General features: G+C 29.1%; 1 protein-coding gene across 1 annotated transcript in view; it reads left to right on the forward strand.

The window, feature by feature from the left end:
- Positions 1-1714: 1714 nt before the first annotated feature.
- Positions 1715-26840, forward strand: part of LOC107446607 (cell adhesion molecule 3) — a 124768-nt gene continuing 99642 nt past the window's right edge. Inside the window, exon 1 of the mRNA XM_016061299.4 lies at positions 1715-1911. The gene's annotated coding sequence lies outside the window, so the exon portion shown is untranslated. The remainder of the gene's footprint in view (positions 1912-26840) is intronic.

A 26840-nucleotide genomic window follows, 5' to 3' on the forward strand; every position in this document is an offset into this window, starting at 1 on the left:
TTCACCCACTACTCCACCATTGGACACTATTTTCCTGTCTCTCAACATGGATCCACCTAATAAAAAGAACTATTGGTTTTTTTATAAAGTGACTATCTTTCTTTGAGTGATTTATTCATATAGATTTTCTAGAAGATAACTCCAGGTAAATACTTGTTTTTGTTCTTGTTTCTCTTTTAGATATGGGTTATTCGGACACTATGCGTAATTGTATTAATTGTCTTTTTATAATTCGGCCATATTTCTTCAAAGTTCAGTTGTTATTTTTATATATATTAAATTTTTCATTTTTTATACCCAACCGTAACAGGGCAAATATAATAAGCTTATTTTATGAGTTTCATATGCTTGCAGACTAAGCGCAGTAAATGAAAATTATTAATGTTCTTAATTTTCTTGGTTTTTCTCTTTTCTTTTTATCCTTTTTGTCTTTACTGTGTTATATATATATATGTACATGTACGATTCTGAAGTTATGACCTGAGAGGTGTGTGGCGTGTGGAAGTAGTACAGCACGTAATGTAGCATAGTGAGTGAAATAATTTTAATACTTCTGCTGTGCACTATTATGAAATGTCTTGAACTTATATTTACAGTGGTTTGTGTAGTTTAGTGAATGTCGGACTGATTTTATATAATTACGAAATTTAAATGGATAAAAAGCTTTGCAAATATTGCTGGCATTTTTTATAAACAGGTATAATTTAAACAACAGTACTTCCGTGGACAACAACTAAACAGTAAAAAAGTTTAGCTAACAGTAAAAAGGTTTAGCTAAGTTTAGAATTAAAAGTTTAGCTAATGTGAAGATTAGCTGAAGGGTTGAAGATTTAGTTTATTCAAATACAGTTCTGTTGGACTTTGGACTTGGTTGCCATTAAAATATTTGTAATGTACAAGATAATTCTGAAAGGTAACCAAACTGGTTCCTAAAGGTAGATAGTTTAAAATTTGTGCGAATAAGGCTGTGATGGCGCAGTTGTTAAAGCATTGAGATGCCAGTCTGAAGCTCTATCCCCGATGGCAAATTGAAGCCAATACGCCTCCTGATTGACTGAGAAATAAAGGTGTCCGGAGCGCGAAAATGAACATATTACCCCCCTCATTGCGTTGATCATGGTCCCCTATAAATTTGCATTAAGATACGCAGAGTTTATTGACTCTTGCTTCTGCCAACATATACAATCTCTTCGTTTTTCAGCTTGGATCTCACTCTTTCAGTGTGCTGCCCGTTTTAAACACTGTGCCTTCCTGGCTTACAATTATCTATTGCGCTTGAGATTTACTGATTATAGTATTTGATTACCATACCGAAATGACTATCTGCCTCTCGTACTCGTTTATTTGAGGAGTGTTTACATTTTTACAGTTACAAATCAGCACAACGAAAACCTTTATTTTTTTTTCAAATGAAATATTTTTTTTAAAACCTAAATTCAATAAAATAAATATTTTTCTACTATAAACACTTATTCGCACGCATCTCTTAATTTTTAAAGAGAAACTAAAATCCGTTTCCAGACACTGAAAAGTTCAAACAACCACAGCGTTAAAAAGCTTCTTAGTATTCTTCACCTCAGCAAATATTTTCAAACTCCTTGTTTCCGGACAAAATCATTCTAGGCAATCTTATCCATTGTGTGTTCTATTGGTCCCTGACTCTATAAAACTGCGTTTGAACGTGACATGTTGTGAATAAATATAAATAAGGGATGGGGCGCAAAAGGGCGCCACAGTCGCACAGGCAGATTCGAATCATCGTGAAGTGAAAGGACATTCCTCGTTGCACACTTCAGCCCCCAACACATAGAATCGAAAGAAGCTTCCAAAAGTTTTAAAAAGGTGCTCTCTACTTTCTCTATTGATTTGACTTGTGGATTATTAGACGTCCGATACCTTAAATGGAATAAGGTAAATAGATTTAAACTTTTTTGCATTATTTTAATTTTTTTTAATGTCTCGTCGTATTTTATTCATTGCCATTTATGTACTTTATAATTTTGTAAGTTTTTATTGTGATTCTGAAAATATTGCTTTTTGCCATTGCTCATTTTTATGATTTAAATGTTATCAATTTTGATCCAAGCAATTATGATTTTAATTTATTCATATTTCCTAAGTAAAAATATTTTTACATGTGGAAAATTCAAACTAAATTATAATGTTTTATGTTTTTGAATTTCTAAATAAGGTTTTCTTAAGATATTATTACTCTTTTTAAAGTGTATGTAATATTTTTAATCATCACTTATTGACATGTATTTTAGAATGGTATATGGTTAGAGAAATTAATCATTTTATACGTTTTTCAAATCTTCTTTCTTTGTTTTAAATTTTAAGAACTAATTGTTTTTGTGTTGTAATTAATAATTTTACGTTAAATAAAACTATTTAATTTAGATGGATCGAATTTAATTGAACTTTATGAAGCTTAAACTTGATGGTTATGTTTTTGTGATTTCAAAAATATGTAATTTTTTCCCTTGTCCAATAATAAGGTTTAGGTTTTAACACATAAGGCTTCTTAAAGTCCTCATTACTCTTATTAAAATGTGTTGAATGTGTTGAGTTTTATAATATGTATTTTAGACGAGAAACTGACCATTTTACAAGCTAATGTTTCTTTGCTTAAAATTTTAAAGATTAAATGCATTTTTATGTTTTAATTAATAATTTGATATTAATGAAAATGAGCTAAATTAAATTAAATCGAATTTAACTGAAACTTTTAATCATCCGATTCTGAAGTTTTATGATGTATTCTTTATGAGAAACTAACAATTTTACATGTTTCTCAAACTAATCTTTCTTTGTTTTAAATTTTAAAGATTAAATGCCTTTTTGTGTTTTAATTAGCGATTCGATATTAATCAAAACGAGTTCATTCAAGTTATATTGAATTAAACTGAAATTTTCGGGGCAAAAATTTGACGATTATTCTTTTTACTCTCCTGTGCGGTAAATTTGACATAATTCGATTTTCGACAAATTTTGATGTAAGTTTTCCCTTTTTTACTAACAATGAATTCTGTTTATTTATTTATTTATTTTTTCAACAATACGCTTTGCATCCCCAAGTGCTCCAATGGTTTATTTATAAATCATTTGCAGATCTGGATCTTGGAGAATTCGTTACTATTAATACAATTAATAAATCAGTACAGATAGTACTGAGATCTTAATGTTATTGTTAGAAATTTCTTAGAAAAAATGGTTAAATAAAATTTATTTGTTTTTCATCAAATTCAAGCGAAACAGTCAAGTAACTATAATTAAAAGGTAATTAAACTGTTAACTGAGAAAAACCGTTTTTTACTTAGTTTTGTTTAATACAGTTAAACAACCAGAATTTTATCGCACCAACTAAACCCACTTAATGAAGCTGCTTATTTACATGAAACTACGTCCAGCCGAAAGGGCTAATTTGTCAGTCTCATAAACAACAGAACTGGGGTCCGTTGACACCACAATATTTTCTCCATTCCCTTCAACACCTGACGAGTTTCTAGTGTTCCGCGTTTCCCAATAAGTCTCCCGCACCCACTAATACACATTACCTAACGAAAATTCCTCAAATTACCTTAATTACCTTAAAAAATTTCTTTCTGTTTTGAAACCCTGCTATATGTAAATAGATAAAAAATCGTATGGTTTTGTATTCATGGTTTTATAACCATACTAGTTGTAAACGGTTTCAAAACCGTAAAGATTAAAATGTTCATTGTCTTAAACTTTACTGTTAATTGGATGGACAGGCTGCTGCGGATTACGTTACCGTAATTTCAGAATAAAAATTCCAGCAGGGCAGGATATATAGCAATTTTTATTTTTTAAGAACATTAAAATTTGCTCATGACAGAAGTTTTTTTAAAATTTAATTTAAACTGATAAATATCGAAATGAAAACAATTTTTTTGATAAAAAGAATATTACGATTGGATGAAAATTATTAAAGGTAAAAAAAAACAATAAAAATGATTTCTAATTATTGGTTTAGCAGTTTTTTTCTTCTTAATTTTTATACTCTTATACCATAAAACCAACCAAATAAAATTTTATATTAAGAAGTTAGAGAAATTCGAGTTCTCTAACTTTGTAATACGAAATTATGTTTAAATAATTTTTATTCTTAAGTTTTAGTGAAATTGATGAAATATGATAAAAATCATTATTCTCTCTTTTAAAATAAAAAATATGTTCAAATGAAAATATACCTAAATCAATCAATGCAAGTAATTTTAAAATTAAAATTTTTTTTAAGAAAAACTCTTTTAATTAGCAGCATTTTTTTACTCAAAAAATTTCAAGCTCATACGTCAAGAAGCTCATTTTTTTATTATTTAATAAAGGACTAAATGTTAACCTCAAAGAGAAAAAAAATTGTATTTCATTTCTGTTTTTTATGCTTGCTAGTGGCATTTTATCTGTAAAGAAAAAAATAGCTACGGTTAGAGAAGCGATAAGCATTAATGGTCAGGCGTTGCTAACATTCATCAATGATCAACAAAAATACAATATACTCTCGATTATCTAAATTCGGATTATCTGGTTGGTGTAGAAATTAAAACAATAAATATTAATAAACAATACTTTTACTCTAACTTACTTAATCAGGTAATTTACTATTTTGACTTAAATTACTTTATTTGATTCTAAAATAAATACAAAATTGATTATAATTTAAAGGCGAACGTTTTAAACATGTCACGTCATGTTGAAATGGCAACAGAACTAAGTCACCGACGTGATAGCAGAACCTAACTATTTTAGAGACAGCAGTGTGGTAACTATACAAAAATGTTTGTAAGTCAAAGTTACAAAATCGTTCGCACAAAAATAAAGTAAAACCGCTCACGCTATGATGGTATTAAATCGTTTGTCCAATAGTGTAAAATGCTATAGCAGAATTGCGCATTAGCATTATACTTAAGTTATTTTCTTATCAAAAGAAAAGAATTGTTTGCTTCAAAAGTATTTAGGTTCGCAAAAGAGTTTCAAAGTAAGGAGTTCATTCCCAAAACCCACCATTACACTGTCAAAAAAAGAATCCATGTTGAAATAAAGACAAAGTTTGGCAGCAGAGATTACAGATAAAGTCAGTAAAGAAAAGGTAAAACTTAAATTACGACTCATTCGTAATCTTAGATTGGTGAAACAATAGCATCAGCTTATATATATATTCATATANTATATTTTAGCAGTAGCCTTTTTAAATTCTCAAATTTCGGATTTAAATCATGCAAGCTAACCTCAATTACAAATAAAATTAATATCATCCTGAGACTAACAGTTACCAGTTGTAACTGAGAGACGGTAAGTAAGCATCACCGCGTAAATATTTGACTGTGTTTTAACATGCATAATTAATATTTTTTTACTTGGAATTTGATGCATTTTTGGCTATTAAATATAATAAATCAAAATTAAATCTTTTAGGAGTTGATCGATAATTTTTGAAAGGAAAATTTTTAAATAACGAAAGTTCACTTGGAACATTTAATTCTAAAAGAAAAAAAAAATCTGATTTCTAGGTTTAAAAATGCTTAAATCGCTTTTGTTTTACAGTATTACGGAAACAAATGATTCTTAAGGGGACACTCCAAGAATCCTCAATGGGATCCTTGGACGTTCAGAAGGACAAAACTCCTTAAAAAATTATTTTTTGGTTTTTAAGGAAGTAAAAAATTTACATTTTAATATTGCCCACATTTCAATTCGGTAAAATTCTCATTTTACCGACTTATAAGATTATGAATATATTAAAAATCTATACATCAATGTCTAGTTCTCGCTGACAAATTTGCTTTTTCTCGTAATGGAATTTTTCAATGCTTTGGCAACTTCAGGAAGTTCCTTGTGCACCAATTCTTATAAAAAAAACTTTCAAGTACTCATCGATGTGTCTTGTTTAATTTCAAATGCATTTGAATAATTTAGTACCCTAATTTAATATTTTAATAATTGAGTAAAGATAATTGTGAAGTGTTTTTATCGAAGAAATTTTCAGCGTCAAAATAAAAATTTAATTCTTAGGTAAGTTATATTTTTATACGTTTAAGATAACTACTTAAATTTATTTAAATACCTATAAAAAGGAATTTTTGGTAAAAAATCAGTTCAAAAAAATTAAATTAATTGGCAAGGAACGTTTTAATTATCAACAGTAAACGACAACTATGTACACAGACTTCTATTAATGCTACCAATATTCTGTTAAAATTTGCAATAATTAAATAAACATTGCCCTTTTTGTTTCCAACGTCCAGTGTCCCCTTAATGGATCAATGGGGTTCAATTGTTTTACATCCGTAATGGCGTAGCTATCATGATGTCACTGAACTTAGTATTTTAATTAAGATCATTTTTTAGCAATGTTATGGTTAGAGCATTTAGTTCTGATTATATATAATTAAGTTAGTTTATGACTTACATCCTTCATCTTGGCTTCAACAAATATTTGTCGATTGTTGAAGCATACTACCATAGTGTGATACAAGCATGTTTTGTAAGCAGCCGCCTGATGTTTCAATACTGATTTTCAAAAACTCACTAATATACAATTTAAGACGTTCTTCTTTTTGGTTTGACAATAATAACTAAAAATGAATATTTATATACATTAATAATTAAGAGCCTAGGAAGAGCCTCATCTTAAGGCATTTCTCATGAAGCATTCGTAACAAATATGAAAACCGTAACTCTGTTAGGCGGAAACTGTCAATATTTCAGAGATTTTAAAGGACTAATGCAATCACTGCAATCATTTCTGTGACGTGCAATCAATGTGGAATTTTAAGGAGGACTTATGAAAATTATTTCTATTTTCTGCCTTTGGTTCTAATCAATTTTATTGCTATAGTAAAAGAGAAGAAAAAGACATTTATATTTTTATAGATGATCTAATTAAGATTTTATATTAAATCATATTTCAAATTGGTCCACTTTGGTAACTAGCGAAGCAAGCTTGGTTTGTGAACAGAAACACATAATATTACGTCGTCACTTTTTATGCGTTGGTGAGTGTCGGAAAATAAGGGATAGAGCCAATTAGAAATCATGATTTTAATGTAGAAAATAAAGAACATAGTTTCCAATAATACCGACACCGTATGTCAGGAATAGCATCTCCCATTTGGACCTTGTGCCTCTAAACCCTATAATCAACTCAACTCTATTAGTTCAGTTATTGTTTAGCAATTTCTGAAAGCACATAAAATATAATGGAAATCGGTACTAAAGATATTTTTTCCGGGAGGTTTTAACAACATAAGAACTTAAGTAAAAAAATTATGATATCAGTTATTTAATTTTAAAAAAAATTTTTTTTGCGAAAATGGCGACGGCTTGAGCATTGCTGGGATATTTCCATGGTGGAAGGGTGGTGAAAATAGTTATAGTTTATCTGAATATCTTTTTTCAAATTATGACAAGATAAGGGAATTCTAAAATAGGAATCTTGTATAAGAACAGAACATCAGCAGGATTTGTTTTATTCTGAAAGTGAGCAATTCGTGAAAGAAAATAGTTTCGAAAGTTACGTGCTTTTCTTTTTCCTCTTTTTTGCCCTACAGCCCGAATCAGAAACCTTTGTAAAGCGTTTCCATGAGCATTCAAAAATAAATTTAAAGTTCCCAGTTTTAAGTAACAAATATGTTGGGGAATATTGTCTCTTTCGAACTATCAATAAAAATCAAAGTACAAAATTTTATTTTTGTTACTGGTTCAATAAAATACAATAGCCTGGTATGCATAACTTATTTATAGTACGTCGACTAAACAATGGATTATTAGTTACTAATCTTAAGAAATAAGTTTCTTTTCAATACCGATAAAAGTTAAGATGGTTTTAGAAAAAAAATTGTACAGTTTAAATAATCTGGGTTTTACAATTACCAAAAAGCTTAAAACAAATAAAAATAATACATTTTATATTAAAAAAACGTTTAAGACGTCAATATATTTTAAAATAGGCAAATAGAAAACATTTGTTTCTTGATAGAAATAACAAAATTTTGTAATTTTATTAAATATCAGAAATACTTCTATTTGCTCTGTTTAATTTAATAATTTAATCTCTCTTGCTCGACCAAGAAATATTTTCTTTAAAAAAATAATCATTTTGTTAAGTGTGCATTATGTGTTTTTTGAGAAAAACCACTTACCGAAATTTAAAAATTAAGACGTGATAAGCATTGTAATAAAGTTTAGTTTTCATACGCCTCTATCGTCAATGCTATAATAACTATTGATAAAATAAAAGCAACAATAATAAATATTTTTTCTTATTTATTTATGTTTCTTCATTCCTAATCTATTAACTATTCACGTTTCTTTGGGAATATGTTCGACGCTTTTAAAAAAAAGTGCATATTTAGTTATGATTTTAATATTTTATTTTACAATTATATTTGTATAAACAATGATGTATTTCCGAGAATATCTTAAAAACATCCACTGCATTTCTTATTTTAACCATTACAGTTTTTTTAAAAATAAAACTGTGAATTTTGTAAAAATTTGAAAAGGTAATTCATGAATACTGAATAGTAATCAGAGTTATATTTTTTTCCTATCTCAAGTTTTTGAAATGATTCTAATGAAATTTTTTCTGTTTATTTTGGGTAAATAAGAAAAATTTTATTTTCAAATTTTATACTATATTGAAAACTTTAAAGCACGTTAAATCATGTTCAAATGTTTGATATATGGTTCAAAGGTTAACCATATTTTCATGCTTGTTAAATGAAACTGTTGTTTCATTTAAACAGAATATGGTTAAATTTAAAAGCCTCAAATTTGAGCAAATTTACATGATATTATAGCTCTAGTTACTAACATTATAGTAACATTATAGTTTTTTGATGCGTGTTGGTATTTTTTACCACTGATAGATGCCACAACATGCATCAGCCGGCATATTTTATAAATTAGTTTCAAATATTAACCCCTATAACAGCAGCTCAATATGCAGTCTAAAGTAATTTACAGAGAAATCTATATAAAAATTTAACAAACAAGAGTCAACTACTAAAGCAAAAAGTAAATCATGGTAGGATAAATTGTTTACCGATTATCTGATGTAATTAATAATTTGCATGCCACATTAGATCTGATATATCCTTAGACAAGATGTTCAAAAATTAAGTTAAATACCTTTAAAATCAATAAACTTATATAAAAACTAAACAAGTGTTTACATTGTCTCAATTCTTCGGCATTGATCTCCATGTAAAAAAAAGGCTTCTTAATTTATCCGCTAGGGCACTCTGCCCTCAATGCTCCTTTAGAAATCAAGGGTGGTACGATTTAAGGAACTTTCTACCAGATTTTTCTTTTAAAATTGAGAGAGGTTTCACAAAACATTATGATTCTACCTCATTCTAATTTTGCAGCATCTCACCGTTCCTCCTAACATCATAACACATGTGTGAAAATTTCCCTAGAAATAACATTGTCGTTAAGGGTACAAAATAAAGTTAGTGTTATGGAAAATCTCTCAATCATTCAAACATTTTAACCATTTAAAACATATTTGCTTTTTTCAAACCTATTTAATTTTTTTCCGACACTATATACAAAAATTTAAGCTGAGAAAATAAAAAAATTATTATAAGAATTAATCATAATATGCAATAATCTTAGCTATTATTTTCTTGAAAATACTAGTTTCTTTCACATTTTGAAAAAATATCATAAAGCATATATTTTTTTGACTTGTACTAGTAAGTAGTGAGCTAAAAAATATCTTTCTGAACAACTTTTGTTCGATTAATCAGATTTTCTCGATTTCAATTCTAATCTTAATGCTGTATTTTGAGAATCAAAATTTCAAACCGGTCAAAAAAAGTATGCTTATTTAGAAAAAAATTCATTTTTGATTCTTAATTCATATATTAACAGTTAGAAGAAATTAATTAGCACATTTTAAATCAATCCTTTGAAATATCATGAAAGCATTTTGTTCTTAAAATGTGATCATAAGTTTAAAACTGTTTTGACGTTTTAAAAAAAAAACAAAAACATCTAAGAAAGTTTAGATCCGCATTAAAATATTAGCTTACCAAATTTGAATTTAATATCTAAGATTCAGAATTGATTTTAGTAAAATCATTTTTAAATAAATGTACTGAATTTTTGAAAACTGTAATTATTTTTCCTGTATGTTTTTACATATATTATTCAAATTAACTTCATTCCAAATCCAAGATAGCTTCTTTCAAAGCAACATCCAGACTTGGATCTCAAAGATATGCCTCTGAGCTTTTCATAGAAACTTAAGAATAGCATATGGAAGTATTACTTTTTGTATTCTGTTAAAAATATATACAATTTATTTTTTCGGTACAATGTAAATTTTCCAAAATTCGATTTCTTTCGGTGAAAGTATCTCAACTAATCTTAGATATATTAAAATACTTGAACATCAGGTATGTGAGGAGCTGTCTCTTTCTCAAAGACGAAAAATCGATGATCAGTGATATTTATGATAGCTTCTTAATCGGAGATAACTGGTACCGGGTTTGTGCGACAAAATCGATTCCGAATTCGATTTTAAGAAATTTATTTTTTCGCAAATGAAACTCGGTTTCAAAGATTTATAGTGACAGTTGTATTTCGTTTTAAAATTCGCTTATTTTATGAATTGCATAGATGTATTTAGAGATTTCAAACGTTAAAAGTGATATCTTAGAAGAAGCTTTATGAAATATTTAATCTTTTCTGCAGGTCACGAATAAAGATATGACAAGGCATTTGAATATTTTATTATCTTATAATTAATTAAATTTAAAACTTTTCAAAACATTTTTTTTAAATTTTCACTGAGACAGTCTTAGAAATCGTGCATCATTCAGCATTATTATTCATTTTTAATTTTTTAAAAAAAGTATTGATTTCATATTTTTCTCAAGCAACGGGAAGGGATTAATAAATGCTTTCTTTGTGTATGAGAGTTGATGCTTGAGTCATTTTCAAATAGCTGGAAAGAACACTGGAATACACAAATTAATAATAAACTACATGAAATTTACCCTAACCTTGGTACTTGTAAAACTATAGCTTCTGATAGCAAAAATCCAGTCTTTAGTTAATAAACTGCGCATCGCTCATTCCCCTTTTACCCATTAGCATTTACTGAAATCTGAACCTGCACCTAGATTTATATATTTCCAACATTTTAATTTTCTTTAAATAAATTTCTTAAATATTTCTTAAAATATTTTATTTTTATAATGAATATAAAATATTATATTTTTCAACCGCTTCTCTGATTATCCCGAATTAACTCGGGTATGCGTATATTGCAAATATTTACTATCCCGAGTAAACTCGGGCATAGCAGAATTCGTCAATACAACAACAAAACAAAAAATAATATTAATCTGATGGAATTGGAAGTTTGCCAATTTTTGTTTGGGAGTTTTGCTATTTGTGGCACTGCAGGCGTGTTTCGTACGTACAATGGTTGTTTGTATATACAATGGTTGATGAAAAGTAAAAAAAATGATGGTTGAATAAAGAAATGACTTTCACGAGAGAAAGAAAAAGTAATGCAGATGATTTTTCATATTATGAAGATATGAGCATATAGAAAGACTAATATTTAACTTCTTAATTTGCCCGAGATAATTTGGGACAGTAAACTGATGGTAAATTAAATATTTTTTACACGTAAAAAAATTAAAATTTCAACTTAGAACTTGTGTATTTCGTTTTGTTTTAGTTCCTTGTATTTATTAATGAAAAAATAAGTTGATTTCTTACATATTTTTTTCAAAAAAATTAGTAAGGAAAAGTGGTTAAGTTAAAATTATAAAATGTCTTTTTATCATGGAGAAAGTTCGCAAATTAAAAATTTAAGGAAATATCACTATTTGTCATTAAAAGAAAGCAGTTTCGATCTAAATTTATGGAAGGTTGGTTTTCGATGCATGAAATGAAAAATATTTTCTTCTAGCGTTAGTATGAAGATAATTAAATTATATAGAATAACAGAATATTGCATTCATTACTACATTTCATACTACACGTAATTCATATTTATTTTAAGTTACTCCCTTAAATAATTAGCTCAAAAAATTTACAAACGTAAGTAATAAATTAAAATTTAATTTTCTCTTGAAATAACTGACTTAATTACACATGTAAGTAAATATGAAACTAAACTAAAATCGTGCTTCAAACAGAAAATAACTGTCTCATTTATAGTTAAGAAGCAGTTTCAATCTTTCAGAGCTTCTAACCTTTTAATCTTCTCAGAATTTTTACCTTTTAATCTTAATGTTCCGACCTTTTAATCTTCTCAGACCAGACACAATTTTTACACGTTATACACAATTTTACACGCTTTCTATAATGCAATTTGCCATATAGTTCAATTCTGAGGATAAAAGTGGGCCGAAGAAACCGAAGTTTTTATTGTCAAAATGCGGAAAAGATGCCTTATGAAAAAATAGGTAATTGACTAAAAAAAAATTTAAATCAGTTTATATCTTCCGGTCACGCATCACACATCAATTTTATTAAAAAATATTTAATATATTTGAATTTAATGTTACTTAAAATTGTACAATCGACATCCTGCAGTTTTTTGTGCTTAATTTATGGTTAAAAAAAATTTAAAATATCACTATTTTTTCAAAGCATAATTGCAATGTTTGCTCTTGAAAAACGCGAAACAACCCAATTTCAATGCTGTTTTCCACAAAAATCATTATTTTTAAATAGCAAACGCATTAATTTTTCTTGAACACTAGAGAAAAAAATGCAATGCAAAGCATCTATATCTAGAGTCTAATTACGGAATATTGTACAACTAATAACCATTCAACGTAAACCAAACGAATTTGTGAAATTGTGATCAAGACATTTAGTTATTCAAGCAACAGCTAGAGGTATGTGGAAATGGATTTGTCCCGTTCTTGAGGTTTCCGTTACCATTTTGGCACATCCCTGATACTTTAGAAATTTTTTGATGCATAATTGTTTGCATTAATAAATGATATTAATATCAATATCAATGATCAATGCAATAAATAAATATAAACATACTAAATATCAATATGCATCTTCGTATGTTAGAAGCAGGACTGAGGGAAGAAAAAACAGGAATTTACAATAGAAAATTGTTTGAAATTAGTCGAGAACATAAAAATTTATTTTAGGTGTCATGAAGTATGTTATAAATTGTTCTGCTTTTAAATTTTCGTACACCCATGTTGTCACATGCTTTTCCTATCCTTCGCAATTTTTGAAGTAGATTTTTCGTGTGATCAGAAAACACATTTTAGCTTTATTACTGGGTACCGCAGTGAACTGATTGGAAAGCCACGGTTCCCTTCAGAACACCAAAGCCATCACTGGCCACTTAGATCCGCCTGCTCACGGAATGAAGGTGTTCGGTATCGGTCCTCGACTCGCGTGCAGTTCGTCGGGCTACAAAAGTGGAGGAGTCCTCTCCTCTGCAGAGGATCAAAATTGTGAAGTTCTTAGGTTCATCATCAGGGATCCCAGACCGTCGCTGATAACCCATCGTGCAGCTCAAGTGCGACGTAAATAAACTACTGCAACTGCTAGTTTAATTACTGGATTTACAATTTGAAGTAAATCTTCAAATGCAGCGGTATTTGCATTACTTAAAAATTTTGTTTATCATTAATAAAATATTTGTTCCCTCTTACGAAGCACATGTGCGTGAATCATTTCAAAAAGAATGCAACTGGTTTTTTCTAGTTCACAGAAGAATTAAACAGCATTATTTACAGTCTTATAACTGTGTATTCGCTGCAGTTAGACATCAAGAAAACAACAAATGTACCATGGATTACTTAGCGCAATTGATAAAAATTGCCTGTTTACACTCGCGCGCTCGAATCGGATTATTAGTTTACAAACACAGTTTATAGCTATTTACAGGCAGTGAGATGCTTTTAATTTAAACATGTCTTTACAGAGCTCTTAATTTAAACATGTCTATCTTTTGCCAAAATTTGTCTTTATGACAATTGCACAAAATTTTATTTTAGAGCAGGATTTATGATGAACAATATTAGTTGAATTGATCTGTTGTTAGACAGTTTAGACTTAGATGCTTTGTCGTAAATTTTACTTTCTCCACCACTGCCTTAGCTTCTCATGTAAAGTTTACGCACTTGCTATTTATTTCAATAGGCAATTTGAATTTCTCTTTAAAACAGCATGGAAGAGAATATTTTTGTATCGGTAGCTTGCTGTAAAGAATAATGACGCCAAACTGGTGACATTCTAAAACCTGCCATTTAATTCATATATTCTCTGGCTCATTAAACTATTATTGTTTATTCATTTTATTGTTGATAAGCAATACTATTCCATCGATGGGGGTAAGCAAAGATCAAATTTATAAATTACTACTACCCATGGGAGCAAACCATGTTTACAATCTGGAAAACTTTAGAAATACGTAGAAAAAGTTGAAGGAATCGAAATGTTATAGCTAGTTCCCACTAAGAGAAAAAACCTTTCTGAGTTAAAAAGAAATAAATTTAGATGTTAGAACTATCGAACTGAAATCGTAAAATGAAAGTGAAATTAAGAAAGTTCGAATTTCCACTAGCCTCAGGAAATACTTGCCACAACTCTTAAATATTTTATTATGACTGTAGAAAAAACCTAAGCGAAGTTAAAACTAAACGCACTGCTTATTATCTCCCCTGAAGGCTGATTAGCCACGACATTAAATGGCGAAAAAATTGACACAAATTATGTAATTCCTGTTTTTAAAGCAATCGGTATGCATTGAATCAAAAATGATATTTTGACACATTTCCGATTTTTAAATCAGAAATTAAGTATAAGAAACTACAGCATATAACTGTATAAATTTAAAGTAACTGTATAAATTAAATTAAATTAAAAATTTAAGAAAACTCTTCAGTTTTGTCAGTTTTTATAAATTACCATTTCGTTACGCAACCAGGAGATTTTAAATGATTTTGAAATTTTTATATCATTTTCTTCTGTTTTTTCTATAAGGCATTTTTTCGTCCTATGACTTTTTCTAAATTAAAACCTTCTGTTTTTCACCCTGCTTAATGGGGATTTTTTTCATCTTGTTAACATTTTAGATGTTTTCAGAAATGGTCAATAGCTGATGTAAAAACGAATGTAATTTAACTGCAGGGGAAGGAGGAACTATAGTGTATAGAAGAACACGGGTATCTCATACGAAAGTTTGGACTGTTGATTGCAGATGAGTGATTTTTGAAAGTATGCGGCTAAACTGTGTGATGCCAAACTGCTTGAAACTAAGAAATTATTTGAATAAATTAGTAAATATTAGATATTAGTAAGTTAAAAGCTAAACTTTACTGAGAAGAACAAAATTTAGCAATGATTTTTCATTATTTTCTTCATTTTTAAATATTACTTGATATCTAGTAAATAGATGGCAGCACTATGCTTTCCTTGTTACACAATTTAAAATAATTTGAAGCATTACTGTAGTGTTTAGGAGACCTTTCAGAAGCACTATATAATTGTGGATGCAGTAATAGGCTATATAATTATGGTTGCAGAATATATACATAGATTTTAAGCGATTTTATGAGGTTATTAAGCTGATAGTTTTACACACAGTTACTTAGTTGATTGGTCTAGTTATAATAGCTAATAGTCGCATTTCGTACTTCTCCAGTTGAAAGTTTACATGTAGTTTGCTATGAAATACCATTACATCTACGTCGCATGCAGCTGTCTCTTACTTATTACTTTGGTATCATGTCATCTAAATCGCATATTTTAGAGCATGATGATTGGAGCGACTGTATGTTGCTAGACCATCACACATTCGCCTATTTCATGATCGCACACGCCCACTCATCCAAACATTCGATAATTGTGAATTACCTTCATAATCAATGGATCACTTTCTCTTACCACCATGGACCATTTCACCATATATGGAATATACGCATGGATTTATACACAAAAGACAACGTTACAACCTGTATTTATGTAAATAGCTAACCTGTATTAATTATGTATTTATGTAAATTTCAATATGTACCGATTTTTACAGACGGTCCAAAATCTGCTGAATATGTAGGCTGCGGTGTCATCATCGCTAATGATACACTTAGCTATTAAATCCCAGACATTTGCTCCGCTTTCAATGCTGAAGTTTCTGCTATTCTTATGGCATTACGACTGATTTCCTCACGCTCTACTCGGAAGTATTGCCTATACTCCGAGAGTATGAGTGTTTTGCGCCAACTGGAAAATTTTCGCAGTGATACTCAACCAATTTTACGTTTCATTAATACATTTGCTGATTACTCTCTACAATAATGGTTCTGATATTTTATTCTGCTGAGTACTGAGTCACGTCGGTGTACCAGGGAACGACTTGGCTGATTCGGCTGCACGATCTGTCACCGCTGTTTTAACTATATCTGTACCTTTCTCAGACATAAAACATCACATTTGGCAGTCTATCACATTTCTCTGGCAACAACAGTGGGACCTTAAAGATAATAACAAATTGCTCCTCCCTAGCGCAACTCTTGTAATGTTTTTCTCTGTATTCATCATATTTTAACTATTTGCCCATGTTGTAACTTTTATCGTCTGACCTTTTTTGGTAATTCTATTTTATCTCTGAAGGATTTGTTAGGAGACACCCATCATCCCAATATTTCTGCGTTTCTACGAGCAATTGGTATTTTATACTGTATATAATTGCTTAATCCTATTTGCACTTTATCTGAGTTCATTCAGGTTTGGATCCTGTTTCACCTTGTTTTATAGTATTTATAATTTAACTAGTTTTATTCACTTTCTAACACATTTGTTACGCTGTGTGAAAGTCTAGTAAGAAAAAATAGCTGGAAGCTTTTTACCTTTGAGTCATTTTAAAGCCTATTGTCTGGCGCAGCATGTTCTTTTGTGGACCTTGTGCCATTAAACCTTACATTCAATTCAATTCAATTCAAAAACTAATAGTCGCACATAAATGGACTAAATTTATATATAGCAAAAAAGAAGTGCCTAAAATTACGAATTTATTTCTAGTGGCTAATATAAGTGATAATAAATTTAAGAATAAAATTTCAGAAAACGTGATTTACTTAAGAGTAACAATTTAAACCATAAATTTACATCAATGCAAAACTAATTTTATTATGGCTATGACCAAAAAATTAAATAATATAATTAATGAACTTCGTTTAAATAAGTAAAACTTCAAATTATGCTTGTTAGAAATATTTGTGGCTATTAAATTATTCTTTAAAAAAATGGTAATTTATACTTTTTTTCCAATATGCTTTAGGGAAATTAGCTCCCTTGTATATTTATGAGAAATGTTTATAAAATAATGAATAAATGAAAACAAGCAGTAAAACATCTTTGTAACAGACTTTTAATTTTTACTTACAGAGTAATTAGTTTGTTTAGATGCAACACTAAGTAACAAATTAAAGTAACGAAACATTTTATCATAATTGTTGATTTATTTCATTTATTTGCCACTGGTTTTTTTTTATTCTTTTACAAATTATTTTCTTTTACTTCATCAATTAATTCGTTGACTTAATTATTTTACTTAAATATTTTGTTTATTATTTTTTATAAACTCAAGGTATATTTTAGTTATCTGCGTTTATGACTTTTGTTTTATTAAAAGTGATTGATTTAGTTGCTTTTTAAAGTAAAGATCTTCAACTGAATTTCACACCTTGATAAATGAGTTTTCATTCCCTAACACAGAATGTTTGGTTTAGGTCGCAAGAAATTTTTAATCCTTGAAATACACCATACACTTTATATGCTTCAAAAACTATTCTGACTTGCAATTTTCAAAATTTCTTAAATTGGTAGCTAAGTTTATCTTTTAATTTATTCTCTGTTTTGCAAATTTGATTTATTTCCCATACCATTATGTGTAATTATTTTAAAAGTTTATGTGAAATACCACTTTCTCTCTGCTCTCTCTCTCTCTCTCTCTCTCTCTCTCTCTTTGCTTCTCAAGGGGTTTACCTTCTTTGGGGAAACACTGGGAGACATACTCCCTGGGTACCCTAGTGCTATGTGCTCTCTTCGTTTCGCTTTCCTTTTACTCATACTTCCCCTTTTATCTTTCCTTTCGTCGTGATTGCGAAATTTATAGGTGATGGATTTTCGTCTGTGTTCGTTTACCACCCTGTTGTATCGGTTCCTGGTGAGAAGAGATCCCCCAAAATCAATACATCTGGGGAAAAAAAAGATCCTAAGTACAATCAATACGTCAATCAATCCACTTATGCTGCTCTAAAGATGATGAATTTGGAAGTAGAATTGTCTCTTTACCCTTACGATGATGACTTTCCACTTGATTGACTTTATATACTTGACGTTAAAATACAATTATCTCCATCTATTTCATAATGCCTATCAATTTTATTTTATAGATCTGTCGTGGTATATGCAATAAACTGTCTGACATTAACGATATTATTCCTAAATATCAACCTGCATGCTTTTGTCTGAAACTCATATAACATCATCTCATAATTTTAAATTGCTCCCGACATGATTTCGATGATGGAAGTCATCCTCATGGCGGATTTGCAATTTTAACTTCCAATGCATTACCATCTACTTTCCTTTCATTATCGACTTCATAACAGGCTAGCGCTTCTCAAGTTCAAATTAATCTTCTGTTCACAGTCTGTTCTGTTTATCTACCTCCCCATGCAGCTGTATCTCAAGCAGATATAAACTAATTGATAGATCAGTTAACTCCGCTTTTTATTTTGCTCTAAGATTTTAATCGCCAGAGGTAATTGTAGGGTAGTTCCGCCTCTAATGATCTGGGTCGTGAAATTGAAAAACTCATTCATGACAATAATCTCTGTTTCCTTAATCTAAGCGGAAAAAAATTACTCTCATTCACCCATTCGAAAGTTTTATTCCTTTGGTCTAGTATGATGTTCATCCTCTCCTTTACCCATTATGAATTGTTCTGTGAGTAATGATTTCCACAACAGTAATCTTTTTCCACTCATAGTATCATACATATTTTGCTTTAGTTTCGATGAGTTCACGACCATCTTTAGATTTCATCGTACTAAATGGCCCTTATTTACCCAGTTTGCTTAGGTTACGAAAGATATGGTAACACGTAACACAATAGATGCTGCTATAGGTAATGTAGCATCTGTCAATCTCTAAGCGGTAGAAGAAAGTATACTCAGGTTGTCAAGTTCGCGTCCTCAAAACCACAAGATGTGGCGGAATGAGGAATGTGCAGCTGTCTACAAAGAGCAGAGATGCTTGTGAAACATTTTCCACTATTATCCTAACACTGTTAATATTTTGGCTTTTAAACGGGCTAACATTATAGCATGTAAGATCAGACACAATAGTCAAAGAGAATCTTAGTTCCATTATATCCCGTGAATAACTTCTTCAACATCTCCCAGGCAAGTCTGAGCAGGGAGTGATTGTATGACGCTGCACCTTCACACGTCCGTCTATTTCATGCTTGCGTGTGCTCACTCATACGAACATTCGAAATTTGTAACGTACCAACGCAATCATTAGATCACCTTCTCTTACCTAATGGATCATCGTACTATATCAGTTTTATTCTCCTTTCATGATGTACAGTAAATCAAATTTCGCACCCATCATATATCAACAACTATTCACTTCTCATAGTGACCAATATTCTGAGTGTGTGCCTGTTTTCACTGACGGATCAAAATCTGCTGGATATGTAGGCTGTGGCGTCATCCTCACTGATGATACGCATAGCTACAGGATCTCAAATATTTGTTCCGTCTTCACTTCTGAAGCTGTTGCCATCCTTTTGGCATTGCGGCTGATTTCTTCGAGCTCTGAACGAAAGTATTTTATATACTCCAATAGTAAAAGCTTTTTGAACCAGTTCGAAAATTTTCGCAGCTTTACTCATCCAAGTTTATGCTTCATTAATCATATGCTAATCATCCATTACAAGTAAGGATTTGAAATTTTATTTTTTCGGGTACCGAGTGCCATCGACATACCAGGAAATGAGTTGGCTGATTCTGCAGCAACATCTTCCACTAATGCCTCAACAATATCTGTTCAGTTCTCTGACATTAAATTATATATATATTCGGTAGTTTATCGTATACCTTTGGCAACAGCATTGGGATCTTCAAACTAAAAAAAACCATGTACTATCAAATCTGATCTAAACCCATTACCTGTAATGCGTCTACGGAATGCAGATGCAACGATTACTTGTCTCAAACCCGACTTACCCATCTTCATCTGTTGTTCGGAGAACCTCCTCTCAAATGCGACACTCTTAACACTTTATTTACGCTTCATCACATTTTAACCATTTTTCTCTGTTTTAACCGACATCGTGTTACCTTTTTTAATAGCACTATTTTATGTATTAAGGATTTGTAGGGTAAAATTCATCATCCTAACATTTTTTCATTTCTGCGAGCTTTTGGTATTTTATATTGCATCTAACTGTTCTATGTGATTTATTTCGATTTTATATGTTACCAATGTGCCATTTTATTTATATCGAATATTTTATGTAATTAGGCTTTTATCAGATTTTATTTGCTTTTAAATATACTTAACTCGCTATTAACAGTATTATTGCCTTTATGTATTTTATAAAGATGCAATTGTAATATGCATACTACTTTTTGACCTGTTATAACGCTTTGTTTGGCGTAGCATATCCTCCTTTGGATTTTGTACAAATATACTTTACATTCAATTCAATTCAATTCCCAGACAAGTCTGGACATCACAAATCACAAGTCAAGACATCACAAATTTCAACTTTCAGCATTTCAGAAAACAGTACCGTGTTATGTAACGAAGTTTGTAATATGCTTGGTGATTCATTTGCTGCTATCTCTTGTCCTGACAGTTACAGTCCAGCATTTCAACATCACAAGCAGAACGTAGAAAGGAATAGTATGAGTCACCTCTACCACTATAACAGTGATTTTAGTTTTACAGAATTAAAGAGATCACTATTTCGATTTAATTATACAAGGCCCGGTCTTGATGGTATCACGTATCCCATGCTTCAGCTCTTAAATCCGACGTCTTTGTCAAATGTCCTTATTCTATTCAACAGAATATGAACTGAACAAACGTACCCACCTAGCTAGCGTGAAACAATTGTGATGCCTATTTTAAAACTAGGTAAATTTGCTAACTATCCATTTAACTATCACCCGATGACCAGCGGTGTGGGTAAAACGTTTCATTAAATGGTAAACTCTCAGCTTCTCTATTGCATCGAAACTAAGCGCACCATTACCGAATTTCAAAGGGGCTTCCGCAAACGGCAATCAACTGTAGATAATATTGTCGAACTGGAATCTAGAATTTGATAAGCTTGGATCTACCTTTTCTGATCTTTACATTCAGACTGAAGACTGAAGAATAAGTTAACGTTTTTTAGCGTCATAATTATCTATCATTCATATTTCACAAGTTTCAAATATACTGCCCACTACAGTTTTTGGGCCTAATTATGTTGATGATCTGCACATCTCTTGTTCAGGTTCCGACATGAGAATCATTGAGCGTGAACTACAGTTAGCCGTGAATAAGATTTTAGGCTAATGTGATCACAATATCACATGACTAAAGAATCAAAATCTGCTGGATATCTCGGCATCATCGCTGATGGTATTAAAATTCCTGATAATCGCCCATCTTTACTTCTAAAGCTGTTGCCATCCTCTTGGCATTTTTACCTTCTTCTACACCGAAGTATTGTATATAATACTCAGACAGTATGAGCGTTTTGTGCCATTTCGAAAAAATTCACAGTGATAATCATCCAATTTTATGTCGTCTCAATAATCAATGATTATTACCCTCCATAAGAAAGGATTTGACATTTTATTTTATTGGGTACCGAATCCATTCGCTAAACTAGGGAATGACTTGGTTGATTCGGCTTCACGATTTGCTACCACTGTTTTAACTCAATCTATACAGTTCTCCGCATAAAAATTTATGTTAGACAGTTTATCACATCTCTATGGCAGGAACAATGGGGTCTTAAAATTTATAACAAATCACACTCTACAAAATCAGATTTTAACCCATTACCTATATTGCGTTTGCATCATGCAGATGTTAAGTTAATTCGTCTCCGAATTGGCCACACTTGGTTGACTCATCTACATTTGCTATTTGTAGAATCTCCTCCCCAATGCAGCACTTGTAAAGTTATTTACCCACTGTTCATAATATTTTAATTACTTGCACATATTTTAATCTAGAAATTGGTATTTTATATTGCATATAACTGTTTTTTCCCATTTAAAATTTTATCTAGTTCTATTCACGTTTTTCGCCTGTTTCGTCGTGTTTTATCGTAATTACATTTTATCTGATTTTCCTCACTTTTGAATGTGCCTGTTACGATGTGTGCAGATTTGTCAATTTCATGATTCGTAAAGAAAAGTTATAGTATTAATTTTACCTTTGATTTGATTTAAAACTGTTTGTTTGGAGGATCATAACCTTTCGTGGACCTTGTGTCATTAAATCCTACATTCAATTAGCTCTCTCATGGTGAGGCTTTTGGAAATGTTGGCAACATCTCTAGAAATTCATTTTGTTTACCATTCTATAAAATATGAATGCTTAGTTTGCAGTCTTGCCAAGTGCTTTTTTTTACCATGAATCACTAGACTCCACATTCAATTAAATGATACGTTTTGCAGGTTGAATAAAAATCCCTTTCCTTTAAGATGGCTAAAAGCTTATGGGAATTAATATTGTAAAAAGAGGGACATTATAAAAATATTTTTTGATGCATTTGTTGTACAGAGAAAATATTTCAAATATAATGCACTTAATTAGATGTCTGCAATCATTGGGATGTAATTGTATTTAAATTGCAAGAAGCTTAAAATTGCTTCGTAAGCATTATTTTTATTTTGAAAATAATTTGTATTTTAAATTTTTTTAAATTATTGCACACGATTTAATATTGAATATTTTTTATATCAAATGAAGTTTAATGTATCGATTTCTTTTTTATATACGAAGAAATTCTGTATTCCAAAGATCAAATACATAAAAGTTTGATCCGGAAAAGTCTTAGCAATAACAAAACATTTACCAGTAAAGTCATTCGTTTCTTTATCTGAAAACTGCTATCCGTACTAAACTAACTGCTGATAGTTCTTAAAAAAATGGGGCATTTGTCAAGACGATAAAGAGTCTATAAAACGCGTAACAAAAAAATGCGATTTCTTCCAAAAAATTTAAGAAGTACCTAATTTTTCTTATTGTTATGAATAAAAAATTTTAAAAAATCTATTTTTCTTTCTCCACAATTTTTTTAATTGATACTTTTATTGACAGAATTATTAGCAGTTATTTACTTAAAATGATGCTTTGAAGGAGAAAAAACACTATTTCAATTTTTTATTAACTTAGTGTTCAACATTTTTATATCTTTCGTTTTCACTATTTCCAGCTAACTGATTTCAGCGCATATTTATATATGATTTATTTTATCATCTATATCGTATCTACAGCTATCAATATTTTTAAAATCTATCTAATTTTCAACTTAACCCTGAAGATAAGAAAATTTCTCAGATGAGACCCGCTTTTAAAGACGACTTTTTGTCAAAAAATAATCTGTATTTACGGTTATTTTATTTTCATCATTTTCATTTTCCGAATATGAATTTATAAAACTATTTAACACAGTTTTGTTCACAACAGAGAAAATTTTTGATCTTTTAATTAGGGAAAAAAAGTATAGTTCTTTTAGATTTACCATTTTAAAAATATCTAAAACACGTGATGATTAACTTTCGAACAATGAACATTGAAACAATTTGGAAGCATGAGTAAATAAAACTATTTTTCTAAATAAGAATTTATAAAATCAATCAAGTGAGATTTATTTCTTTATAGGTTGGCAGATTTTTAAATTTTTCATTTCGCAGAAAATGGTGATTGTTCTTTTTTCAATGTATATTAAATTTTGATTTCGTTGAAAACATGTAATGATTGAATCTAGAAATAATGAAGCACCATGAGTTTATAAAACTATTTCCACTAATGAGAACTTATAAAACTATTCAACAGAATTGTATTTATTTTTGAAAGATAAGATTTCATTTTTTCATTTGAGAATAACTAATTATAATCTATTCAGATTTACCCTAATTTGGATGTCTTATGAATTATATTTACTTTGGGACAGTAAAGCATATTATGCTTAGTTATTTTAAAGTACAATAAATGCTCGAAGTTTACTAATTTCTCTGTATTTTTCTGCAAGGGAATGCATCGAAATAAAAAGTATTATGTTTCATATTTAATATATTTTATCAAAATAAACCATTACTCTGTTTTTTATTATATATTTTATTTTGAATACTTTTATTTCGGTATAAGTAATTTTTTTTGACAACCAACTCTGATGTGATTATTTTGGTTCAATAAGTACCTACTAATTGTATTTAGGAAAAAATGTTTTGCTTTTGTATCCTATAACAAAAGAAAAATAATTCAATTTGCAAAGCTTTTGATAAATGTTTTAATTTGAAAAATGTATATATATTAAAGATTCAGTTTTTCTTTTGTTCCGCATTATTAAATTAGAAACATGACTTCTAATGGATGTGATATAAAAATACTTTATCTTTGTTTCAATAAAGGCTATAGAAATTTATGTAGGTCAATTATATAGGTAGTAAGTTATATGCCATACATGCGTCCTCATGTAGGTTAAATATGTGGACAGTCAATTATGTGTCCTCATATTTACTTCATTCATTGTGATACTACATTTAATGTTTTTTTCTTAATTTCAATTTAAACGTTTTTATACTTGTAACTATTTTGGAGTTTTATATTGAATGTCTCAAAATAGTTTCATTTTCAAATTATATACTAGTTCATCTACTTTATAAATGATTCCATTATAATTATTATTAAACATTCATATAGAAAAAACATTATAGAAATTATTTGTTAAATGTACATGGAGCAGAAGCTCCTGGAGACTTTATAAGATTAATTTTCAAAAGACCAATGCGCACTTTTTTCACGTGTAGCATATAGTTATTTCTTTCATGTCATGTGATCCATAATATCCGGACTTCTTTGTTAGGGTTGACGCTGTCATAGGTAATCATAAGACCGGATGAAGATGCATTAAAATCTCAAAATATTTATTAAACAGAATGGGATTTCGGCTTCAAAAAGACATTTGACTTCGTAGCATGGATTCATTTCAAACTAACTAATATTAATTCATACGCGAAGTGATTCCTTTATTATGTGAAAAAGATTATTGAATATTTATATCATATTTTATTTTATTTTATTTTTTATATTATTTTTTGTGCTTTATTTTTTTTTTATTTTATTTTTTATATTTCATTTTTTTTTTTTATTTATTTATTTTTTACATTTTATTTTTTGTATTTTATTTTTTATATTTTATTTTTATATTTTATATTATATTATATTATATAATATTATATTTTTTATTATATTATATTATATTTTATTTTATTTTATTTTATTTTATTTTACCTCACCTCACCTCACTTTACTTTACTTTACTATTTTATATATTATATTTTATATATTTTATATTATATTATATTCTATTTTATATTATATTTCATTTTATGTTATATTTTATATTATATTATATTATACATTGTACTTGAAAAAAATGTGTTGCTGATTTATTCCTTTAGATAAATTCTGATTATAATAAATGAAGTTCTTGTGAAAAGAAACAATGTGTCATTCTCCCATATATGTTCCTCTTATGTTAGAAAATATGTTTAAAATCATCCCAAAGAAACCTATTTTCCCTATTTTTAAATTCCAATTAGCTTTACTCTTACCAAAGGATATTTAACAACATAAGTTTTAACTTATTTGCAAAGTAAAGCAAGAATTACTCACCAATTAATATAATCATAAAAATACTCAGCAATTCATAGTAAATCCTTTTCCAACAATTTCTAAAAATACGTCTGCAATATCCCTCGTTTTACTGCGTTAGCAATTTCTAGATTTATTTCATTTAATTATTTTAAACAAAGTTCTTGATATATTTTTTAAAACTCACGGCAAAGATACATAAATTGGAATAAACTTTAAAATAATTTGATTGCAAGATTTGAAAGCATTTGCTTCTGGTTAAAAATGCATATCCAATATTCATATCTAAAACTTTAAGAATATTAAATGATAGTTAAAAATTAAAAGGTTTTTCCAATAGTGAAATGCTTATTCTTTTTTAATGAACACAGGGATAAAAGCTTCAAATTTTATGTTTCTTTTTCGTGATTTATTTTTATTGAACTAAGTTTTATTTTTCAACATGATCGTAAATTTTTTATTGACTTTAATGGTTATTTTTATTCTTTATAAGACGTATTAAAGAATATATGCCCACAATAAACGTTTGTAATGTCTCATAAATAGCTAAAATATTTTTTTTTAATTTTTATTAGAAACATTTACGTGAGTCTGTTATTTTATTTCCCTTTATAATGTGCTAACAGGGCATAAAATCTATAAATTAAGATACTTTTAAATTATTAAGATCAATATATTTCTTTAAATGACTTTCATAATACCTTTTTACCTTGCTTTTAAACATAATTTATAACTAGGAAACGTTTGATATTATATTTTTCATAATAATAAGTACTCGTTAATCACAGTAATTTTGAATTATTCAACTATAATGATTTAAAATTTTGTGATTACGTTGGAATATTTATTGAAATTTGAACATTTCAACAAATTTAGTATGAACTAATGTAAATAATTCTGATATATATATA

This window comes from Parasteatoda tepidariorum, chromosome 5 (genome assembly GCF_043381705.1).
Source record: "Parasteatoda tepidariorum isolate YZ-2023 chromosome 5, CAS_Ptep_4.0, whole genome shotgun sequence".
Lineage (NCBI taxonomy): Eukaryota > Metazoa > Arthropoda > Arachnida > Araneae > Theridiidae > Parasteatoda > Parasteatoda tepidariorum.